This window comes from Schistocerca gregaria, unplaced genomic scaffold, assembly GCF_023897955.1.
Source record: "Schistocerca gregaria isolate iqSchGreg1 unplaced genomic scaffold, iqSchGreg1.2 ptg000066l, whole genome shotgun sequence".
In the NCBI taxonomy this organism is placed as follows: domain Eukaryota; kingdom Metazoa; phylum Arthropoda; class Insecta; order Orthoptera; family Acrididae; genus Schistocerca; species Schistocerca gregaria.
The window spans coordinates 6,667,998-6,682,753 of NW_026061707.1; the positions used below are offsets into that span (position 1 = coordinate 6,667,998).

Here is a 14,756-nt window from a genome sequence, read left to right on the forward strand (position 1 = left end):
AGGAGGTGGGTTACAATAGATTTTTGTTTATAACGGATTTGATAGTGAAATACTGTTAATGAAGGTGGATTTGATAGTAATTTAATTTATTTAATTTAACTGATATTGGCTCTGAGATGTGTACACATCGCCCGTCGCTCTCATTATTGATTATTCTATTTTATTTTAAAGTAGCTTCAATTTAGATGAGATAAGTCGTAACATAGTAGATGTACTGGAAAGTGTATCTAGGAAGAGTTTCAAGATATAACTTATTAGTAAAGTGTTTCATTTACACTGAAAATTTTTCTGTGCAAATCAGGATATCTTGATTATTTATTTTATTATATTTATTTTTTGTTTATTTAATTATTTAATATAAATAATTTTATTGTATTTTTGTCTTAGTATATTTTATAGAATTGATTTTTTAAATTATAGTTTATTGGTAATGTAAGTGTTTTATGAAATATTATTTTAAATTTTTTTAAGTAGATTTTATTTATTGTACCTTTTGTATCAGGGTTTATCAAAATTTTAGTATTTATTTTACTTGTCTCGATTTGGGTTGATTTATAAATAATTTATAGTTAATGTATCATAATTATTATTAAATTATTTATAGAAATGAGATGTTAATCGTTTCCCAAGATATCTAGTTTCTTAAGATAAATTTAATTTTTTAAAGTTATTTGTTTTTATTTAATTTTTTAAGTAAAAATATTAACTTATTTATTCTTTAAGGGATAAGCTTTGAAGTTAATAACCTATAATTTATTTTATAGAAATATAATAGTAAGCTTTAAACCAGCTATCTTTAAGATTACGTTTTAGTTCATTATTTTTTATTTTGATTTTATAAATATTTTAGGTTTTTTATTAAGATTATTAATTTAATTTTAAAATTTTTGTAATAATGATAGAATTAGTATATTTATTTGTATGAAATTTTTACCTTGTGAACTTATTATAAGGAACTAGGCAAAATTGATTTCCGAGTGTTTATCAAAAACATGTCCTCTTGTTTATATTTTGAGGTCTGGCCTGCTCACTGAGCGTATTTTTAAAGAGCCGCGGTATTTTGACCGTGCAAAGGTAGCATAATCATAAGTCTCTTAATTAGTGGCTGGAATGAATGGCTTGACGAGAAATCAACTGTCTCTTAATAAATTTTTGAATTTAACTTTTGAGTCAAAAGGCTTAAATTCTTCTTTAGGACGAGAAGACCCTATAGAGCTTGACATTTTACTTTTATATTGTTGATTTATTATTATTTCTTTTCCTTTAGCTTTAGCTTGTTTTGCTTCTTTCTTAGCTGAAACTAATCGTACTCCTTTTGATTTTGCTGAAGGGGAATCTGAGTTAGTTTCAGGATTTAATATTGAGTATGGTGCGGGTGGTTTTACTTTAATTTTTTTAGCTGAATATACTAGAATTGTCTTCATAAGAATGTTATTGGCTTTAATTTTTTTGGGCGGTGATTTTTATTCTTTTATATATTTTATTAAGCTTGCTATTATATCTTTTGGTTTTATTTGGGTTCGTGGAACATTACCACGGTTCAGTTATGATAAATTAATGTACTTAGCTTGAAAAAGTTTTTTACCTTCATCTTTGAATTTTTTTATTTTCTTTGTTGGTTTAAAGATTTTATTTATCTCATTTGTTTAGTGAAATTTTTTGAGAAAAGTTAATAGAAGAGTTAAACTTCTAATTTTATGTTTTCAAAACATATGCTTTTCCTAAGCTAATTAACTTTATTCCTTAATTAATTTATCTCATGCGTTTGCGACATGGACATTAATTAAGAAATATGTGAAGTAAATAATTGTTAAGATTTGACCTGTTATAATATAAGGTTCTTCAACAGGTCGTTTACCAATTCACGTTAGTAATCATACAACAACTACTATAATTCAGAATAAAATTTGATTAATAGGGTAAAATTGAATGCCTCGGAATGGTGTTTTATTATAAAATGGTAAAATTATTAAGATTCTAATTGATAAAAATAATGCAATAACACCTCCTAACTTATTAGGGATAGATCGTAGAATTGCATATGCAAATAGGAAATATCATTCTGGTTGAATGTGAACTGGTGTTACTAATGGGTTGGCAGGTACAAAGTTATCTGGATCTCCTAATAGGTAAGGATTAATTAAACATAGTATAATTAATAATGATGTTATTATTACAAATGTAATAGAATCCTTAAAGGTAAAGTATGGATGGAATGGAATTTTTTCAATATCTCCATTTAGTCCACGAGGATTATTAGATCCTGTTTGGTGAAGAAAAAATAAATGAATTGCTGCTATAGCAGCAATAATAAATGGTAATACAAAATGGAATGTGAAGAATCGATTTAATGTTGCATTATCAACAGCGAATCCTCCTCATACTCATTGGACTAAATCTGTTCCTAAGTATGGGATTGCTGATAATAAATTAGTAATTACTGTTGTACCTCAAAAAGATATTTGGCCTCAGGGTAAGACATATCCTATAAATGCAGTTGCTATAACTAAAAATAAAATCACTGTACCAATTATTCAGGTATGTATATATATATAAGATCCATAGTAAATTCCCCGTCCTACATGTAAGTAAATACAAATAAAAAATATAGATGCTCCATTTGCGTGTAAGGTTCGGATAATTCAACCATTATTTACGTCTCGGCAGATGTGTACTACACTACTGAATGCTATTTCAATATTTGATGTATAATGTATAGCTAAAAATAGTCCAGTTACGATTTGAATTACCAAACATAACCCTAATAGGGATCCAAAATTTCATCAAAATGAAATATTTGTTGGGGCAGGTAAGTCAATTAAAGAGTTATTAATAATTTTAATTAAAGGATGTCTTAATCGTAAGGGTTTATTCGTTAGTAATTATCTTATTTTACGAATAGGTCCCTGATTAATATTGGTGATTTTAACAACTGCTAGTAGTGCTAAAAATAAATAAATTATTATTATTATTGTAATAATGAATGTTGGTCTATTATATAATTTTTCTAAAGATATTGTTATTTCTTGATAATTGATTGAATTATCAATATTTATAGTTTCGGTGTTTTTGAAAAAGTCTATAAATATAGATATATCTAGAATAATTAATATTAATATGATAAATACTCACATTATTAATGTAATTATTATAGTGATTGATTTAGGCTGAAATATTTCGTTTGATGCAATTCTTGTGATGTAAATAAATAATACTAGTAGACCACCAAGAAATGTTAAAAATAAAATATATGATAATCAATATCTTTCTATTATTGTTCCTGTTATTAATCCAACTAGGAAGGTTTGAAGGATAATAAAAAGCATTATTGATATTGGGTGTCTTAATTTAATAAAATTAATATTTATTACATTTGATAATGATATAATTATTATTTTGATCATTTCAGGGGTTAGTTTATTTAAAATACCGGTTTTGGGGACCGATGATGGAAGCTTTTCCACCTCTGAAGTTTTAAAAGTGGGGGCTGGACCTATTTCCGGTTTACAAGACCGGCGTTTTTTTTAAACTATTAAAACTAATGTTTATATTCTCTATTTTTACTTCTTTATTGATTTATTTTGCTGGTGTTTATGTTTTTTCTTCTAAACGTAAACAATTATTAATGGTTCTTTTGAGATTAGAATATATTGTTCTTTCTTTATTTATGTTAGTTATTGTTTTTCTTATTGAGTTTGATTATGATTATTTTTTTCCTGTTATTTTTTTAGTTTTTTCTGTTTGTGAGGGTGCTTTAGGTCTTCCTATTTTAGTTTCAATAATTCGTTCTCATGGTAATGATTTTTTAATTCTTTTGGTTTATCTTTATGTTAAAGTATTTATTTATAACTATTTTTTTGATCCCTCTTTGTTTATTAAATAATTGTTGATGGTTGGTTCATTCTTTAATGTTTCTGTCGGGTTTTGTTTTTATAATTTGTGTTTATTCATATGCTGATTTGAATATAATTAGATATTATTTTGGTATTGATTATTTTTCTTTTAGTTTAATTTTACTTAGTTTTTGGATTTGTTCTTTAATAATCACTGCTAGAGGTTCAGTTTATTTAAGTTCATATCATTCTAATTTTTTTGTTTTTATGGTTTTGATTTTAATAATTATGCTTTATTGTTCATTTGCTAGATTAAGTCTTCTTTCTTTTTATATTTTTTTTGAGGCTAGATTAGTTCCTACTTTACTTTTAATTTTGGGTTGGGGTTATCAACCTGAGCGTTTGCAGGCTGGTGTTTATTTAATTTTTTGTACTTTGGTTGCTAGATTACCTTTATTATTAGTTTTATTATTAGTTTTATGATTTTTCTAATACTTTATATTTTCCTTTATTGGTTGATTTTGGTTCTTATTATTTTATGTTTTATGTATTTATAATTTTGGCTTTTTTAGTTAAGATACCTATGTTTTTGGTTCATTTATGACTTCCTAAGGCTCATGTAGAGGCCCCTATTTCAGGTAGAATAATTCTTGCTGGTGTTTTATTAAAGTTAGGTGGTTATGGTATTTTTCGTGTTATAAAGGTTATTTCTTATTTGGGTTTAAAGTTTAATTATTTTTGATTGTCTTTAGGTTTATCTGGGGGTGTTATTGTAAGATTTATTTGTTTTCGTCAGGTTGATTTAAAGTCTTTAATTGCATATTCTTCTGTTGCTCATATAAGAATGGTTATTGGTGGATTGATGACTATGAATTGATGAGGTTGTGTAGGTTCTCTTTCTCTAATGGTTGGTCATGGTTTATGTTCTTCTGGTTTATTTTGTTTATCTAATATTATTTATGAACGTTTAGGTAGACGAAGATTATTAATTAACAAGGGTATAATTAATTTGATGCCAAGAATGGCTTTATGATGATTTCTTTTAAGATCATCAAATATGGCTGCTCCTCCTTCTTTAAATTTGGTAGGTGAAATTAGATTATTAAATAGAATTATATCTTGATCTTCTTTTAGATTCTTTGCTTTGATTTTTTTATCTTTTTTTAGAGCTGTTTATACTTTGTATATATATTCTTATTCTCAGCATGGGAATTATTATTCTGGTGTTTATACTTGTTCTCTTGGTTATTTTCGTGAATATCATCTTTTACTTTTACATTGATTGCCTTTAAATATTCTCTGTTTAAAGGGTGAATATTTCTTTGTTTAGTTTGCTTAAGTATTTTAATTAAAAATATTGTTTTGTGGAATCAATGATATGAAGTTTTTCATCTTAGGCCGTGAATTTATTTTCTATTTGTTCTTTGAGTTTTTTTTCTTTGTTTATTTCGAGAACTATAATTTTTATTTTAGGTATTTATTATTTAATAATTGATTATAGAGTTTTTGTTGAGTGAGAGCTTTTCAATTTAAATGGTTCTATAGTTGTTATAACTTTAATTTTGGATTGAATATCTCTTATTTTTATATCTTTTGTTATATATATTTCTTCTTTGGTTATTTATTATAGAGAGGATTATATATCTGGTGAAAAGAATATAAATCGTTTTATTATTATTGTTTTAATATTTATTCTCTCTATAGGTTTTTTAATTATTAGTCCTAATTTAATTAGAATTTTATTAGGTTGAGATGGTTTAGGTTTAGTTTCTTATTGTTTAGTTATTTATTATCAAAATGTAAAATCTTATAGTGCTGGTATATTAACTGCACTTTCTAATCGTATTGGTGATGTTGCTATTTTAATTTCTATTGCATGAATGTTAAATTTTGGTGGTTGAAATTATATTTATTATTATGATTTTATTTCTAATTCTTTTGAAATAAAGCTCATTACTATATTAATGGTTTTAGCAGCTATAACTAAGAGAGCTCAGATTCCTTTCTCTTCATGACTTCCTGCTGCTATAGCAGCTCCTACTCCTGTTTCTGCTTTAGTTCATTCTTCTACTCTTGTTACTGCTGGTGTTTATTTATTAATTCGTTTTAGACCAATATTGGATACTTATAATTGTGGTTGATTTTTACTTTTAATTGGTTGTATAACTATATTTATGGCTGGATTGGGCGCTAATTTTGAGTTTGATTTAAAGAAGATTATTGCTCTTTCTACTTTAAGACAGCTTGGTTTAATAATAAGAATTTTGGCTATAGGTTATCCAAAGCTTGCATTTTATCATTTATTGGCTCATGCTTTATTTAAGGCATTATTATTTATATGTGCAGGTTCAATAATTCATAATTTGAAGGATTCTCAGGATATTCGTTTTATAGGATCAATTGTTAATTTCATACCTTTAACTTCAGTTTGTTTTAATGTTTCTAGTTTATCTTTGTGTGGAATACCTTTTTTAGCGGCATTTTATTCAAAGGATTTAATTCTTGAGATGGTTTGTTTAAGATGAATTAATTGTTTAATTTTTTTTTCTTTATTTTTTTTCTACTGGTTTAACTGCTTCTTATTCTTTTCGTTTGTTTTATTATTCAATATCTGGTGATAATAATTTTTATTCTAGATTTTCTTTTGATGATAAGGGTTATTATATTTCATTTGGAATAATTGGTCTATTGTTTGTTGCTGTTTTTGGTGGTAGTCTTTTATCTTGATTAATTTTTCCTATTCCTCATGTGATTGCTTTACCTTATTATTTAAAGTTTTTAACTATTACAGTTGTTATTTTAGGTGCTTATTTAGGTTATCTTCTTTCTAATTTTGATTTTTCTCATAATTTATTTTCTTTAAGTATACTTTCTTTTGTTAGATTTGCTGGTTCTATATGATTTATACCTTTTCTTTCAACTAAGTTTATTAGATATATTCCTTTAAAAATAGGTTATTATTCATCTAAGTCATTTGATTATGGTTGAGGTGAATTACTTGGTGGTCAAGGTTTATATAGATTATTTATTTATTTAATTGGTTATATTCAAGGTTGATATGATTCTAATTTCAAGATTTATCTTTTAACTTTTATTTTTTGAATATTTATTTTGGTAATATTGTTTTTCGTTTACTTAAATAGCTTATAATTAGAGCGTGACACAGAAGATGTTAAGGAAGTATTTTTACATTTAAGTATTTATAAATATAGATATATTATTTTTACAGTGAAAATGTAATGTTTTATTTAAACTATATAAATTTTAGAAATGTTAACGGAGTTTAACCGCTAATATAAAAAGTTAGCAGCTTTCATATTGGCTTTACATTTCCTTAATTGGAACTATTATAGTTCAATTATATTATTAACAGTAATATGCCTCTTTTTGGCTTCAATTAATAAGAATAAGTGTAGTACATACCAATCTTCCAGGTCGAAACTGACTGCAATATTTCGCTTCTTATTCTATTTAAGGTTGATTGATAATATCAATACTTTTTGAATGCAACCCAAATGTTATATTTAACTACAACCCTTTATTCTGCTCATTGTAATGCTCCTTGGTTTCATTCATGGTATAGTCCTCCTAATAGAACTAGAATAAAAAATATTGTTGATACTGTTCAGATTATAATGTCTGAAGTTTTAAAAATAATTACAATTGGTAGAATTAGTGCAATTTCTACATCAAAAATTAAAAAGATTACTGCGATTAGGAAGAATCGTATTGAGAATGGTATTCGTGCTGATCTTTTTGGATCAAACCCACATTCAAATGGTGATCTTTTTTCTCGATCATTAATTAATTTTTTTGATAGTGTTGTTGCCAGGATTATAACAATTATTGGAATAATAAATCTAATGAAAACTCTTGTTGATAGAATTAGAATTGTTTTTCTTGATTTATATCAAGCTTTCTGATTGGAAGTCAAATGTACTATTTATACTAGAAAAACAATTATCTACCTCATCAATAAATAGAGATATATAAGAATAATCATACTACGTCTACGAAGTGTCAGTATCATGCTGCTGCTTCAAATCCAAAGTGATGTCTTGGTGAAAATTGATTTATTGAGTGTCGAAGTAGACATGTTGATAAAAAGATTGTTCCAATAATTACGTGTAAACCATGGAATCCTGTTGCAACGAAGAATGTTGATCCATAAACTGCATCTGCAATGGTAAAAGGTGCTTCTCAATATTCATATGCTTGAAGTATTGTAAAGTATAGTCCTAATAACACTGTGAAGAATAATCCTTGTAGTGCTTGAGTATGATTAGATTCCATTAAACTATGATGTGCTCATGTTACTGTTACTCCTGATGCTAAAAGAATAGCTGTATTAAGTAATGGAATTTGTATAGGGTTAAAGGGTTGAATTCCTATTGGAGGTCATAGTATTCCTAGTTCAATTGTTGGTGCTAATCTTCTTCTAAAGAATGCTCAAAAAAAAGAAACGAAAAATAATACCTCTGATGCAATAAATAAAATTATTCCTCATCGTAATCCAATTGATACAAATCCTGTATGTAATCCTTGATATGTTCCTTCTCGTACTACATCTCGTCATCATTGAATTATAGTTAGTAGGGTAATTCCAAATCCAATTATGAATAAGTTAATATTAAATAGGTGGAATCATTTTGCTAGTCCTGATACTAGGACTATTGCTCCAATTGCTCCTGTTAATGGTCAAGGTCTATAGCCTACTAAGTGGAATGGGTGGTTTGAGTGAGTTGTTAACATAGGTTTAATATACTTCTCTAGAATATAGAGTTCTTAGAATTGAGAAAACATAGGCTTGAATTATTGCTACTGCTGATTCTAGAATTAATAGAAGTATTTGTCCAATAATTAGTAATGAGATTAAGTTTATTGCTATAGATGGTCCTGTGTTTCCTAATAAGGTTAATAATAAGTGTCCTGCAATTATATTTGCTGCCAACCGTACTGCTAATGTACCTGGTCGAATAACATTACTAATTGTTTCAATTAGTACTATAAATGATATTAATGCAGGCGGTGTACCTTGTGGTACAAGGTGTGTAAATATATGATTAGTATGGTTAATTCATCCAAATAATATAAATCTTAGCCATATAGGTAGGGCAATTGCAAATGTTAATGCTAAATGTCTTGTTCTAGTAAAAATATAAGGGAATAATCCTATGAAATTGTTAAATAATATTATAATAAAAATTGAGATGAAAATGAATGTTGTTCCATTAAATGATTTTGGTCCAAGAAGTGTTTTAAATTCATTATGTAAGGTTAAATTTAGTTTATTTCAGATAATGTTAATTCGTGATGGTGTAAGTCAAAATAGTGATGGGATTAATAATAGTCCTAGAAATGATCTAGTTCAATTTAATGATAAATTAAAGATGTTAGTTGATGGGTCAAATGTTGAGAATAGATTTGTTATCATTTTCAATTTAAGTTTTTTATTTCAATTGTTCCTTTTTCTGCTCTTTTAATAAGGTTAGGTTTAAATGAGAAGAAGTTTATTTGATTAAACAAGATTAATGTAGCTGAAAATATAATGAATAGTGAGAATCATATAAGAGGGGATATTTGAGGGATTTGGATATAATTTCCCCATCAGAGGTAGTCGTTAATTTACTATTATTTGGTTTAAGAGACCATTACTTACTTTCAGTCATCTGATGAATTTCAAGGTGTACTAATTTTTTTAGTTACTTTAGATTGACACTCTAATGTTATTTATTTTAACTAACTCCTTAAATTATCTTAGATAATCACTTAATAAATAAATTTACTGAAGTTCTTTCAATTACAATTGGTATAAATCTGTGGTTTGCTCCACAGATTTCTGAGCATTGTCCAAAGAATAATCCAGGTCGATTTATTGTGAATGTTCCTTGATTTAACCGACCTGGCGTTGCATCAATTTTAACCCCTAATGCAGGAACTGCTCATGAGTGTAGAACATCTGATGCTCTTGTTAATACTCGTACTTATGTATTTATTGGTAGGATTGTTCGGTTATCTACATCTAGTAGTCGGAATCCATCATTTTCTAGGTCTTGTTCTGGTGTTATATAAGTGTCAAATTCTACGTCTATGAAGTCTGAATATTCATATCTTCAATATCATTGTCCTCCAATGGTTTTAATTGTAATTATTGCATCTACTGAATCATCAAGTAAATATAATAGTCGTAATGATGGAAGGGCAATAAAAATTAATGTAATTGCTGGTAAAGCTGTTCAGATTGTTTCAATTAAATGTCCATGAAGTATATTACGGTTAGTATAGGCACATCATAGTTTAATGGAATCTAATCATACTCAAGCACTACAAGGATTATTCTTCACAGTGTTATTAGGACTATACTTTACAATACTTCAAGCATATGAATATTGAGAAGCACCTTTTACCATTGCAGATGCAGTTTATGGATCAACATTCTTTGTTGCAACAGGATTCCATGGTTTACACGTAATTATTGGAACAATCTTTTTATCAACATGTCTACTTCGACACTCAATAAATCAATTTTCACCAAGACATCACTTTGGATTTGAAGCAGCAGCATGATACTGACACTTCGTAGACGTAGTATGATTATTCTTATATATCTCTATTTATTGATGAGGTAGATAATTGTTTTTCTAGTATAAATAGTACATTTGACTTCCAATCAGAAAGCTTGATATAAATCCAGAAAAACAATTCTAATTCTATCAACAAGAGTTTTCATTAGATTTATTATTCCAATAATTGTTATAATCCTGGCAACAACACTATCAAAAAAATTAATTAATGATCGAGAAAAAAGATCACCATTTGAATGTGGGTTTGATCCAAAAAGATCAGCACGAATACCATTCTCAATACGATTCTTCCTAATCGCAGTAATCTTTTTAATTTTTGATGTAGAAATTGCACTAATTCTACCAATTGTAATTATTTTTAAAACTTCAGACATTATAATCTGAACAGTATCAACAATATTTTTTATTCTAGTTCTATTAGGAGGACTATACCATGAATGAAACCAAGGAGCATTACAATGAGCAGAATAAAGGGTTGTAGTTAAATATAACATTTGGGTTGCATTCAAAAAGTATTGATATTATCAATCAACCTTAAATAGAATAAGAAGCGAAATATTGCAGTCAGTTTCGACCTGGAAGATTGGTATGTACTACCCTTATTCTTATTAATTGAAGTCAAAAAGAGGCGTATTACTGTTAATAATATAATTGAACTATAATAGTTCCAATTAAGGAAATGTAAAGCCAATATGAAAGCTGCTAACTTTTTATATTAGCGGTTAAACTCCGTTAACATTTCTAAAATTTATATAGTTTAAATAAAACATTACATTTTCACTGTAAAAATAATATATCTATATTTATAAATACTTAAAAGTAAAAATACTTCCTTAACATCTTCAGTGTCACGCTCTAATTATAAGCTATTTAAGTAAACGAAAAACAATATTACCAAAATAAATATTCAAAAAATAAAAGTTAAAAGATAAATCTTGAAATTAGAATCATATCAACCTTGAATATAACCAATTAAATAAATAAATAATCTATATAAACCTTGACCACCAAGTAATTCACCTCAACCATAATCAAATGACTTAGATGAATAATAACCTATTTTTAAAGGAATATATCTAATAAACTTAGTTGAAAGAAAAGGTATAAATCATATAGAACCAGCAAATCTAACAAAAGAAAGTATACTTAAAGAAAATAAATTATGAGAAAAATCAAAATTAGAAAGAAGATAACCTAAATAAGCACCTAAAATAACAACTGTAATAGTTAAAAACTTTAAATAATAAGGTAAAGCAATCACATGAGGAATAGGAAAAATTAATCAAGATAAAAGACTACCACCAAAAACAGCAACAAACAATAGACCAATTATTCCAAATGAAATATAATAACCCTTATCATCAAAAGAAAATCTAGAATAAAAATTATTATCACCAGATATTGAATAATAAAACAAACGAAAAGAATAAGAAGCAGTTAAACCAGTAGAAAAAAAAATAAAGAAAAAAAATTAAACAATTAATTCATCTTAAACAAACCATCTCAAGAATTAAATCCTTTGAATAAAATGCCGCTAAAAAAGGTATTCCACACAAAGATAAACTAGAAACATTAAAACAAACTGAAGTTAAAGGTATGAAATTAACAATTGATCCTATAAAACGAATATCCTGAGAATCCTTCAAATTATGAATTATTGAACCTGCACATATAAATAATAATGCCTTAAATAAAGCATGAGCCAATAAATGATAAAATGCAAGCTTTGGATAACCTATAGCCAAAATTCTTATTATTAAACCAAGCTGTCTTAAAGTAGAAAGAGCAATAATCTTCTTTAAATCAAACTCAAAATTAGCGCCCAATCCAGCCATAAATATAGATATACAACCAATTAAAAGTAAAAATCAACCACAATTATAAGTATCCAATATTGGTCTAAAACGAATTAATAAATAAACACCAGCAGTAACAAGAGTAGAAGAATGAACTAAAGCAGAAACAGGAGTAGGAGCTGCTATAGCAGCAGGAAGTCATGAAGAGAAAGGAATCTGAGCTCTCTTAGTTATAGCTGCTAAAACCATTAATATAGTAATGAGCTTTATTTCAAAAGAATTAGAAATAAAATCATAATAATAAATATAATTTCAACCACCAAAATTTAACATTCATGCAATAGAAATTAAAATAGCAACATCACCAATACGATTAGAAAGTGCAGTTAATATACCAGCACTATAAGATTTTACATTTTGATAATAAATAACTAAACAATAAGAAACTAAACCTAAACCATCTCAACCTAATAAAATTCTAATTAAATTAGGACTAATAATTAAAAAACCTATAGAAAGAATAAATATTAAAACAATAATAATAAAACGATTTATATTCTTTTCACCAGATATATAATCCTCTCTATAATAAATAACCAAAGAAGAAATATATATAACAAAAGATATAAAAATAAGAGATATTCAATCCAAAATTAAAGTTATAACAACTATAGAACCATTTAAATTGAAAAGCTCTCACTCAACAAAAACTCTATAATCAATTATTAAATAATAAATACCTAAAATAAAAATTATAGTTCTCGAAATAAACAAAGAAAAAAAACTCAAAGAACAAATAGAAAATAAATTCACGGCCTAAGATGAAAAACTTCATATCATTGATTCCACAAAACAATATTTTTAATTAAAATACTTAAGCAAACTAAACAAAGAAATATTCACCCTTTAAACAGAGAATATTTAAAGGCAATCAATGTAAAAGTAAAAGATGATATTCACGAAAATAACCAAGAGAACAAGTATAAACACCAGAATAATAATTCCCATGCTGAGAATAAGAATATATATACAAAGTATAAACAGCTCTAAAAAAAGATAAAAAAATCAAAGCAAAGAATCTAAAAGAAGATCAAGATATAATTCTATTTAATAATCTAATTTCACCTACCAAATTTAAAGAAGGAGGAGCAGCCATATTTGATGATCTTAAAAGAAATCATCATAAAGCCATTCTTGGCATCAAATTAATTATACCCTTGTTAATTAATAATCTTCGTCTACCTAAACGTTCATAAATAATATTAGATAAACAAAATAAACCAGAAGAACATAAACCATGACCAACCATTAGAGAAAGAGAACCTACACAACCTCATCAATTCATAGTCATCAATCCACCAATAACCATTCTTATATGAGCAACAGAAGAATATGCAATTAAAGACTTTAAATCAACCTGACGAAAACAAATAAATCTTACAATAACACCCCCAGATAAACCTAAAGACAATCAAAAATAATTAAACTTTAAACCCAAATAAGAAATAACCTTTATAACACGAAAAATACCATAACCACCTAACTTTAATAAAACACCAGCAAGAATTATTCTACCTGAAATAGGGGCCTCTACATGAGCCTTAGGAAGTCATAAATGAACCAAAAACATAGGTATCTTAACTAAAAAAGCCAAAATTATAAATACATAAAACATAAAATAATAAGAACCAAAATCAACCAATAAAGGAAAATATAAAGTATTAGAAAAATCATAAAACTAATAATAAAACTAATAATAAAGGTAATCTAGCAACCAAAGTACAAAAAATTAAATAAACACCAGCCTGCAAACGCTCAGGTTGATAACCCCAACCCAAAATTAAAAGTAAAGTAGGAACTAATCTAGCCTCAAAAAAAATATAAAAAGAAAGAAGACTTAATCTAGCAAATGAACAATAAAGCATAATTATTAAAATCAAAACCATAAAAACAAAAAAATTAGAATGATATGAACTTAAATAAACTGAACCTCTAGCAGTGATTATTAAAGAACAAATCCAAAAACTAAGTAAAATTAAACTAAAAGAAAAATAATCAATACCAAAATAATATCTAATTATATTCAAATCAGCATATGAATAAACACAAATTATAAAAACAAAACCCGACAGAAACATTAAAGAATGAACCAACCATCAACAATTATTTAATAAACAAAGAGGGATCAAAAAAATAGTTATAAATAAATACTTTAACATAAAGATAAACCAAAAGAATTAAAAAAATCATTACCATGAGAACGAATTATTGAAACTAAAATAGAAAGACCTAAAGCACCCTCACAAACAGAAAAAACTAAAAAAATAACAGGAAAAAAATAATCATAATCAAACTCAATAAGAAAAACAATAACTAACATAAATAAAGAAAGAACAATATATTCTAATCTCAAAAGAACCATTAATAAATGTTTACATTTAGAAGAAAAAACATAAACACCAGCAAAATAAATCAATAAAGAAGTAAAAATAGAGAATATAAACATTAGTTTTAATAGTTTAAAAAAAACGCCGGTCTTGTAA

At 26.4% G+C, this 14,756-nt stretch overlaps 1 long non-coding RNA gene across 1 annotated transcript in view; it reads left to right on the forward strand.

Annotated features, from left to right (window-relative positions):
* The first annotated feature begins 338 nt into the window (after positions 1–338).
* Positions 339–14,756, forward strand: part of LOC126301293 (uncharacterized) — a 57,790-nt gene continuing 43,372 nt past the window's right edge. The window contains exon 1 of the long non-coding RNA XR_007553018.1: positions 339–1,074. This is a non-coding gene — a long non-coding RNA (uncharacterized LOC126301293). The remainder of the gene's footprint in view (positions 1,075–14,756) is intronic.